The sequence below is a fragment of the Girardinichthys multiradiatus genome, chromosome 2 (genome assembly GCF_021462225.1).
Source record: "Girardinichthys multiradiatus isolate DD_20200921_A chromosome 2, DD_fGirMul_XY1, whole genome shotgun sequence".
Taxonomy (NCBI): Eukaryota; Metazoa; Chordata; class Actinopteri; order Cyprinodontiformes; family Goodeidae; genus Girardinichthys; species Girardinichthys multiradiatus.
In genome coordinates, this window is record NC_061795.1 from 39,247,082 (window position 1) to 39,257,566 (window position 10,485).

Consider the following 10,485-nt stretch of genomic DNA (forward strand, 5'->3'; position numbering starts at 1 on the left):
AGATTAATTAACACACACACACTGTGTCCTGACCCCGTCTTCTCACACAAACTCATTACCGCCTCAGACTTGCTCCCGGCCCTCCGACGTTTAGGATACATTGGTGAAACGTTGTGGGAGAATCAGGAGATGACTCACATCTGACAAGCAGAATAAAGCCTTTAACAAAGGATGCTAATTGAAAGATGGGATTCAAGCCGGTAGCCATTGATAATGCAAATGAAAAAGGCTGAGCAGCCTTATTGAATATCTTGTGAGTTTCCAGTGCTTACAGAGTTCTTGCAAATAGAAAATTATCTCCCAGACTTGATCAATTTTTTTCAATACTCTGTGTGTTGATAATGTTTTAGGCCTAGTGATGGACTTGGGGTGAGGATAGTTGGAGGCATTAATGAGATGGTTGACACTTTGGGGGTTAATGAGGGGCTGGAGGGGGAAGACTAAATGATTGGACTTCTGCTTAAATGAGCATTATAGTGGCTGCTGGAGAGCAATGCAGAAACTGCAAATCTACTGTATCCAATTATTTAGCATGAAAAAAACACAAACCTCCTTTCAACTGTATTTTCTAGTGATAATAATGGGGATATTGGATCTGTTATCGGTTGTTCTTTTGTCTTGACTATCCTTGAAGGGTGGATAGTCATAAACGCCGATTTGCCTCAATGCTCCCACAACAAAGTAAGCAGTGAGAGGGGATGAAAGGAGGCGGACAGGACAGGGATAGGATAGGATAGGAGCACAATGAGTCCCCCACTCCTCCATTCCACACATCTCCCATCAGCTCTTGTCATCTCTCTAATGAATATCAGTTAAATTGCTCTGTGGATCTGAGGAGTTTTGATGTCAATGTGATTTGTGCGAGTGTGGCGGATGGAGGGGGCCCAGACTAATGAAAGGCAAGCCTAGCCTGACAGAGTGATGAGCATCAAGCCCATCAGAACAATCGCATGGCAGCGGATGACAGTGCCGACAGACAGACAACCGAGGAGAAGCGACGATCTACTTAGGAAAACAAAATGGCTGACAAAATAGTGGTGTATTCTTTTTGGAGCAGGTTGACGTATATCCTTTCTGCCTTGGTGTACTTGTGTGCGCTTGTGTACACTCTGTGAACGCAAAGCTTCACAGAGGCTTTGTTGCTGCATTTACAGTGCCCAGCAAAAGTATTTTTTCACATTTTGTCACATTACCACTACAAACTTCAATGCATTTTATTGAAATTGTATCTGATAGACCAACACTAGGTCACATCTTATTTTAATGTGGCATGCAAAGGATACATGGTTTATGAAATGTTTAACTTGTGTGAAAAGAGTGTCATGCTTTTCAGCCTACCCTAAATTAATACTTTCTAGAATTCGCTGCAACAAAATGTACATATATGCACAAGTGACTTTACAGAGAAGATAATGTGAGATCAGTCCAAGTATGCATGGTGTTAGAACAGATGCTCCCACTAGAGTTGCAGATTTCTGCAGCTCCTCCAGAAGTACCATGTGTTTTCTTTGCTGCTTATCTGATGAGGAGTCAGCAACCTATCAGTCCAAACAGTCATTTTGCCCTAGCCCCTACTAACAACTAGTAGATTTATCTAGAGCAGCAAAACTTGCAAGAGCCTTTGGGAAAGAAATCAATCAAATAAAAACATAATTTTGTTTCATCCTTCAGGTTTTAGAACAAAGACAAATATTTTTTACAAAGACACTATTAAGACATTTTCATCATGTAATTGTTCCTCATTTGTGTGAAAAACACTGAATATTTTGGTTCCAATTGGACAAAAACATATTGATAAAAAATATTTTCCTTGGACCATTACTGTCTTTCTGGTGTGAAAATGTGTTTGAAAACACCTGCGAACTGCTTAAATTTGTTTTTGTTACCATTGTATGTAAAAATATTCAGTTTCATAGCAGTTTGATCATTGGTATGAAGAGGAGCCTCAGGGTGCCATTCACACTCCACTTTTGAAAGCGGGATTGAAAAGTTCCCTTTAAGATTATTAAAGCTTGGAACATTGTTTTATAACCCAACTCCGCTTTAAACACTTCCACAACTTTATCCCTTTGTGTTGCTGCTAGTTCACTATAGTTCTCTGAGGCCTTCATAGATAAGTTGGATTTTGTACTGACATTAAACCATACAAATGTGGACTTTGTTTTCTAATTAGTCTAAAGACTATAAATTGCACTGGATTGTATTTTAGGGGTTTCAGAGTAAACGGGACTGAATATAAATGTGCCAAACACTTTTCAGATTTTTATTTCTAAAATATTTTTAAAAAACCATGTAACCTTTCCTTCCACTTTCAGATGTCTTTATAATGCACCAAGTGGTTCATTAGAAAGTGTTGGCCCATCTCATAAAATTGCAATAATTTTAAAGTTTGTGACTGAAACATGACAAAATATGAAAAATGAATAATTTTGTAAGGCACTTTTTTTTTTTTTTTGCGAATCTGAGTAAACTTTAAAATATCAAAAGGTGAAGAAAATTTAATTGATCAAAAAGTAATAGCTCCAAATTCAGTTTTCCTTCTTTGTGTTTTGGTAATGTCATCATGTCTGATAAAGGACCATGTTATTGAGCAAAAAAAGAGCTTTGTGTATAATGCATACATTTTGGTGCCAATATTTTAGATAAAAGAAGAGATGACTATTCAAGCACCCTCCAGAAGTGACTTTATTTCTTATGACAGCTGTACAGAATTCCTTGTTAGAGCTAAGTTGGCTTCACCTTGTGACTCTGACCTCCATCTCTGATGTTTGGCAGGAACTGCATCCATCTATCAAAAAACTACAAAGGTCACTAACATGTGAAAGAATGTAGGAAATATCTATATTTTCTTCAAATTTAAAGAAAATGCATTTCTTACGCAAAACTACAAAGCATTTGTATTATCAAGAACATGTACATTGTCTTAGAGTGTAAGAGGTGAAAAGAGACAGCAAAGTAAAAGGACAAAGAGGTTTTAGTTGATTTGAAGTTTTTTCAATGGGTGCATGTTTTCATGCTGCTGTGCTACAGTGCTCTGCCGCTTCCTGAGCTGGCTGTCAGAGGTATTTTGGTGTGATATCTGACAGATTTGCTAAAGACACTCGTCTCAGGGCAGTACTCTATATATTGTTAGTTTAATGCACAATGACATGACCAATTATAGCAAGCTCCATGCTCAAATAGCATGTCAAAACCTGTGTATCAATCCATTAGATCCTGTCTCCCATCACATTAAGTGGTACCTTTAGCTATCTGTTCGGCACGTAAAGAAAAATGCTGACGGAATGGAAAATGTGCCAGCGCTGTTTACAGAACTGATGTCTTTTGGGGAAGGAGTGCTCCGCTCTCTCTCTGCTTCTTTGTCTTTCCATCTCTCCCTTACTCTCTTGCACAACCAGCCACCAAGCACAAAAATGCATAACCAATACATCTAGATAATGGGCTGCATTGTTTACTTAGCACTAAAAATGTATTTGTGCAAAACTCTAAAATGCATTTAGAGGGAATCATTCACTCTGTGTAAAGCCTTGTTGACATTGGGGCCCTCTCTAAAGCAGTGGAAGTGTCATAACAACATCATAGATCATTGCATCAATTGGAATAAAAGGATATGATTTGCATTACTTGTAACAAACCAGTGGATTCCTCCAGTAGCGGGTCTGCCTCCCTCAGAATTTCTGCATCAACCTGCTTTGTTGGCTGTGGCAGTGGGTGGGAGGAGGAATGTGATTTAGTGCAGTTGGTCCTAACGACCTCTCTGTCCTTGTGACGGGGACACAGCCTCGGGGCTCTGGCATGGAGGATGAGCCTTGGACCGCCTGGCACCTCGCCTGGCACCATGCGTGGCAACACGTCCACAGTCTGCCACCCTTCTGATGGATTGGCCTGTCTCTGATGCCACCTTCATAAAATCACTTTTTGATCTGTTGTCATGATTTCCCTCCTTTTTTTTACCTGCAACTTGGGGTATTTGAGGGTAAAAATACCCTCTGGTTAGGTATTACAAGAGTGATTAAATTAACCTTCAATAAATCAGTGTAATAGAGCTTCATCTGTGCTAGTGTGTGCGTGCCTCGATGCATGATAATATGAAAGAGTGTGATTAGGAGGTAAACATCAAATGTCCATCCGCAACTTCCATATAAATAGAGGTGCCCTGTGGCTGAAACTGCTCTTTTCAATGTGCCATTTCACAGGAAACACATCAATAAGGCGCGATTACAAGCCTGACAAAATTAATCCCCCACTGTCATTTCACAGAGCTTGTGTTTGAGAGTGCTCTGATCATGTTAAATTAGTGGGAATCTACTGGATGGTTTGAACTGAAGTCTAAACCTATGCGACTTCTCTATTGTTTGAAAAAGTTAAATCATTATTAAGGACCATTTCTTACCAAATACTAATTAATGAATTATATTTAGGGGTGCAATAAAAGGTACACTCATATTCATTATTTTAGAATAGGAATTCGGATAAGGCTCGTTTCGCAGACCAAATGTATTCGTACTCGTCGTCTTCCACATTATCCTCCAGCTCCTCCGGGGGGAGCTCAAGGCGTTCCCAGGCCAGTCCCTTCAGCGTATCCTGGGCCATCCCCTGTGCCTCCTACCGGTGGGACGTGCCTGGAACCCCTCCCGAGGAAGGCGTCCAGGAGGCATCCGGTATAGATGCCCAAGCCACTTCAACTAACTCCTCTCAATGTGGAGGAGCAGCAGCTCTTCTCCAAGCCCCTCCCGGATGGCCGAGCTCCTCACCCTATCTCTAAGGCAGTGCCCAGCCACCCTACGGAGGAAGCTCATTTCAGCAGTTTGTTTCCCGCATCTCGTTCTTTCAGTCATGACCTAAAGTTCATAGCCATAGGTGAAGGTAGGAACGTAGGCCGACCGGTAAATCGAGAGCTTCGCTTTTCGGCTCAAGTCTCTCTTCACCACAGCGGACCGGCACATCGCCCCCATTACTGCAGCACCCGCACCAATCTATCTGTCGATCTCCCGCTCCATTCTTCCCTCACCCGTGAACAAGACCCCAAGATACTTGAACTCCTCCACTTGAGGCAGGAACTCCCCTCCAACCTGAGGAGGAGAAACCACCCTTTTCCGGTCAAGAACCATGGCCTTGGACTTGGAAGAGCTGATCTTCATCCCGGCCGCTTCACACTCAGCTGCGATCTGCCCCAGTGCATGCTGTAGGTCTTGGCTAGAAGGGGCTAGCAGGACCATGTCATCTGCAAAAAGAAGAGACGAAATCCACTGCTCCCCAGAACAGACCCCCTCTGGTCCTTGGTTGCGACTGGAAATCCTGTTCATAAAAGTTATGAACAGGACCGGTGACAAAGGAACAGGTCCGACGTAGTGCCGGCAATGCAGACCAAACTCCTGCTCTGCTTGTACAGAGACTGGATGGCCCCTAATAAAGGGCCCCTGATTCCATACTCCTGGAGCACCCCCCACAGGTACCATGAGGGAGACAGTCTAATGCCTTCTCCAGGTCCACAAAACACATGTAGACCGGTTGGGCAAACTCCCATGAACCCTCGAGTACCCTGCAGAGGGTATAGAGCTGGTCCTGTGTTCCACAGCCAGGAAGAAAACCACACTGCTCCTCCTGAAGCCAAGGTTCGACTATCGGCCGGACTCTCCAATACCCTGGTGTAGGCCTTAGCAGGGAGGCTGAGGTGTGTGATCCCCCTATAGTTGGAACTTACCCTCCGGTCACCCTTCTTATAAAGGAGGACCACCACCACAGTCTGCCAGTCCAGAGGCCCTGTCCCTGACCACCACACAGTGTTGAAGAGGCGTGTCAACAATGAAAACAATGAAATTTAACATGGAGAATCATACGGTCCTGGCTTCATTAAATTACAGTCTACATATACAGTTAGAACCAGTTATTTACATGCACTGTATAAAAAAACACAACCCTTTCCTCAGTCTAACATTAAAACAGATTACAGTTTGCTAACGCACACGGGCAGACCGCAGTTTTTGGAGACAGGTCCTGTTGTCTGATGAATCTAAAACTGAACTGTTTGCTCATGAGAGGGAAACTTCTAAGCCTTAGAATACTATACCTACGGTGAAGTATGGGTATAACAGAATCATGTTGTGTGAGTGTTTTGCTGCAAGGGGGACTAGTGCCATAAAAATAGATGGCATCATGAGGAAAAGAAATAATGTGCAAACACTGAAGCAACATCTCAAGACATCAACAAGGAACCTAAAACTTTGGCCCAAATAGGTCTTCCAAATGCCCAGCTCAGTTAAAAAGTGACTCCAAAGTCAATGTTTTGGAGTGGCCATACAGAGCCGTTGTCTCAGTTTGATTACAAATTTGAGAACAGATTAGAAAGGTGTGTCTGAGCAAGGCATCTTATAAACCTAATTCAGCCCCACCTCCCATTCATTCTATCAGAATGAATGGGGCAAATTTCCAGCAAACCGTTGTTAGAAGCTTGTGGACAGATACCCAGAATGACTGATCCAAGTCAAACAGTTCAAAATGCAGTTCTGTCATGTGTTGGACTTTGTTTATCATGTTTGGGTAATAACGTTTCTTCTGTTTTATTTTGGAAAGTTTGACCCTTTCCGTTCAGTGTTCTCTTTACTTCATGTTTTCTCCTATTGGTTTTGAGTCTTATATCTAGTTGTGTGTACTGCTTATTTGTCTCTTGTCTGCCATTCATTCTATTTGATTGTCTCTGTTTCTGCTCTCTGTTTGCACACTCAGCTGCTTCTACTCTGCTCATTAGTCTCATCTGTTTCCTGTTGCACTCATAAATTATCCTCAAAATATTCCCCTTTGGTTCTTTAGTCACTGCTGGTTCATCGGCTTGACACTGTTTAATCCTGCTACTGTCATGTGTAGTTCTGTCCCCCATCGTATTCTCTTCATGTCCCTGGTTAGTTTTTGGACTTATTCAGTTTCATTATTTTGCTTTTAGGATTCTTATACCTTGGACTTTGTTTCTTTTTGAATCTTTACACATGTTTATTTTTGCTTCACCTCTGCTTCCCTCTTGCCAGCAATTGGGTCCTCCACAGCCATTGCCCTTCTTTGTGACAGATTTCACCAAATAGTAAGAAAATGTTTTTAAACTTCTGAATTTAAAGAAAGTATTAAAGAAATTATCCGAAACATCATCCCTTTCCTTAATATGGCATTTACCAGCTGGCAATATCTCAAGAAGTCCTAACTAACTTAAAACAAACCTCTGCCTGATTAAATGTCTTGAGAAAGGATTATAATGTTTATATATATATATATATATATATATATATATATAAATATATATATATATATATACAGTGTATGTAAATATCTGGTTTCAGCCTTATATGTCCTTATATCTCTTTGTGAGAGAAGCGAGGCCATCCCCCAGTTGGCCCACCACCTGCAGGGGGGAAACATGACGGACCAGTGCAAAGAGGATCAGGCTGCAGACTAAGGTGGAGACCTCGGCAGTCGGAATGTCACCTCGCTGGGGGGGAAGGAGCCTGAGCTTGTGCGGGCGGTCGAGAGATATCGACTAAAAATAGTTGGGCTCACCTCCATGCACAGCATGGACTCTGTAACTCTTCTCCTCGAAAGAGGCTGAACTCTCTTCTACTCTGGAGTGGTCTGCGGGGAAAGGCAGTGAGCTGGGGTGGTTTTGCTTGTTGCCCCCCAGCTCAGCCGTCTCATGTTGGGGTTTACCCCAGTGGATGTGAGGGTCGCATCCCTGCGCCTTCGGGTTGGGGACAGGTCTCTGACTGTCGTTTCGGCCTACGGGATGAGCGGTAATGCAGAGTACCTGGCCTTTAAGCGTCCCTGTCGGGGGTGCTGCATAGTGCAGATTGTCCATAATGAACACCATGTTCATGCATAAGCAGGGGTGAAAGTGAGCCGGTACGGTCCGGTACTGCGTACCACTAAAGGATTCTGCGCCGGTACACAGTACTGGAAAGAGGGAAGAACCGGGTGTCTGCTATGAAGCCGTCATCCAGAACCAGTTAAGGCTGCAAAAACTCACGAGCACACAAAGATCTGCTACAAATAGGCAGTCTAAAACACAACTTAATCTGTTTATAAATACAGATTTTTTCCCCTCATTCCAAATAGTTTCTGAACTGTTCGTGCTATGCTGGAGCCTCAGTGCTCTTGCTTTGCTTCTCTCCCCTCGAAGTCCGAGGCTTTTGTCAACGGCCAGCCTTTAAAACAAGCACCGCTACGTTTAATGTCTGTCTGCTCGCTGCTAAATACCCCAGTTAGAAGCAAAGGGAAAGTAACTAGTTGTGTTTCATGATATCTTGCTGAATTACAACAACACAGTACGGCTCGAAAACACCGCTTATGACCAGAGATTTCACATATACTACACTAGAGCACCTGCGCGCTTACCTCCAAAACAGAGCGGTTGCCAAGGAGATTGATGCGTTTGATTTAATGGACTGGGAGATTTTACACAAGTGGTGCGCAGACATAAAAAACCGCCGCTTGCATTAGGACAGGACGAACAATAAATAACTTACCATCTACAGACTTTTAAATAAAAACCGCGAAAACAACCGAACTGTCGAATTTTTATTTAAATGAAATCAAAACTTGACCACAATGCAGAGAACAATAACTTCTTTGTTCAAAAGAAAAGACAGAAACTGAAGATGAAAAGTTATGCATCAGAAATGGTTTATTGTTGTTTCATACATGGCAGTTCTTTAACAATTGAAATATATATATTTCAATTGTATATATATATATATATATATATATATATATATATATATATATATATATATATATTTCAATATATATATTCTACGTATATATTTCAATATATATATTCTACATTGTCAAGTGATTATAATTTCTGCCTAATAAAGACAGCGTACAGTAAAGTAAACTATTGATACGTTTTAATTAGTTTGAGTTTGGACTTTGCTGAGAGAGAGAGAGAGAGAGAGAGAGAGAGAGAGAGATATCAAGGGGGCCACAAATGAGAGTAACAATTAATACAGACACATTATATATATATATAAATATATATATATAATTCCTATATATATATAGTTCCTCCCACAGTCCAAAGACATGCCTGTTAGGTTAATTGGTCACTCTAAATTGACCTTAGGTGTATGAATGAGTGTGTGCATGGTTGTTTGTGTGTTGCCCTGCAATGGACTGGCGATCTGTCCAGGGTGTACCCTGCCTCTCACCCATAGACTGCTGGAGATAGGCACCAGCTCCCCCGCGACCCACTATGGAATAAGCGGTAGAAAATGACTGACTGACTATATATATATATATATATATATATATATATATATATATATATATATATATATATATACATACATATACATATATGCCCCCAGTGCCTCCCCAGCCCCCCTCTAGCTCCGCCCCTAAGAACCAGCAAGAATTTAAAACTACTTTGACCCCTCTGCATAAGGGTGTTCATCAGTTCACTTAACACTGGGACACCCTAGGCAGTAAGTCGATGATTGACTTTGTTGTCATGTCATCAGAGCTTTGACCGGGTGCAGAGGGGGACTGAGCTGTCCACTGATCACCACCTAGTCAAGAGATATCGACTAGAAATAGTTGGGCTCACCTCCACACACAGCCTGGGATCTGGAACCCATCTCCTTGAGTGGGGCTGGACTCTCTTCTATTCTGGAGTGGCCCATTGGGAGAGGCGGCGGGTTGGGTTGGGTTTGCTTGTTGCCCCCCAGCTCAGCCGCCTCATGAGAGGGTCGCATCCCTGCACCTTCGGGTTAAGGACAGGTCTCTGACTGTCGTTTCGGCCTACGGGCCGAGCGGTAGTGCAGAGTACCCAGCCTTGTTGGCGTCCCTGTCGGGGGTCCTGCATAGCGCCCCTCCTGGGGACTCCATTATTCTGCTGGGGGACTTCAACGCCCACGTGAGAAACGACAGTGAAACTTGGAGAGGAGTGATCGGAAGAAATGGCCTCCCCAATCTGAATCCGAGTGGTGTTTCATTATTGGACTTCCGTGCTAGTCACGGATTGTCCATAATGAACACCGTGTTCAAGCTTAAGGGTGTCCATCAGTGTACTTGGCACCAGTATACCCTAGGCAGGAGGTCAATGATCGACTTTGTTGTCGTATCGTCAGATCTTCCGCCGCATGTTTTGGACACTCGGGTGAAGAGAGGGGCTGAGCTGTCCACTGATCACCACCTGGTGGTGAATTGGATCCGCTGGAAGAGGAGAAAGCCGGACAGACTTGGCAGGCCCAAGTGCATAGTGAGGGTCTGCTGAGAACGTCTGGCAGAGCCCTCAGCCAGGGATGTATTCAATTCCCACCTCTGGGAGAGCTTTGACCAGATTCCGGGGGATGTTGGAGACATAGAGTCCGAGTGGACCATGTTCTCCGCAACTATTGTCGATGCTGCTGCCCATAGCTGTGGCTGTAAGATCTGTGGTGCCTGTCGCGGCAGCAATCTCCGAACCCGGTGGTGGAAGGGATGCTGTTAAACTAAAGAAGG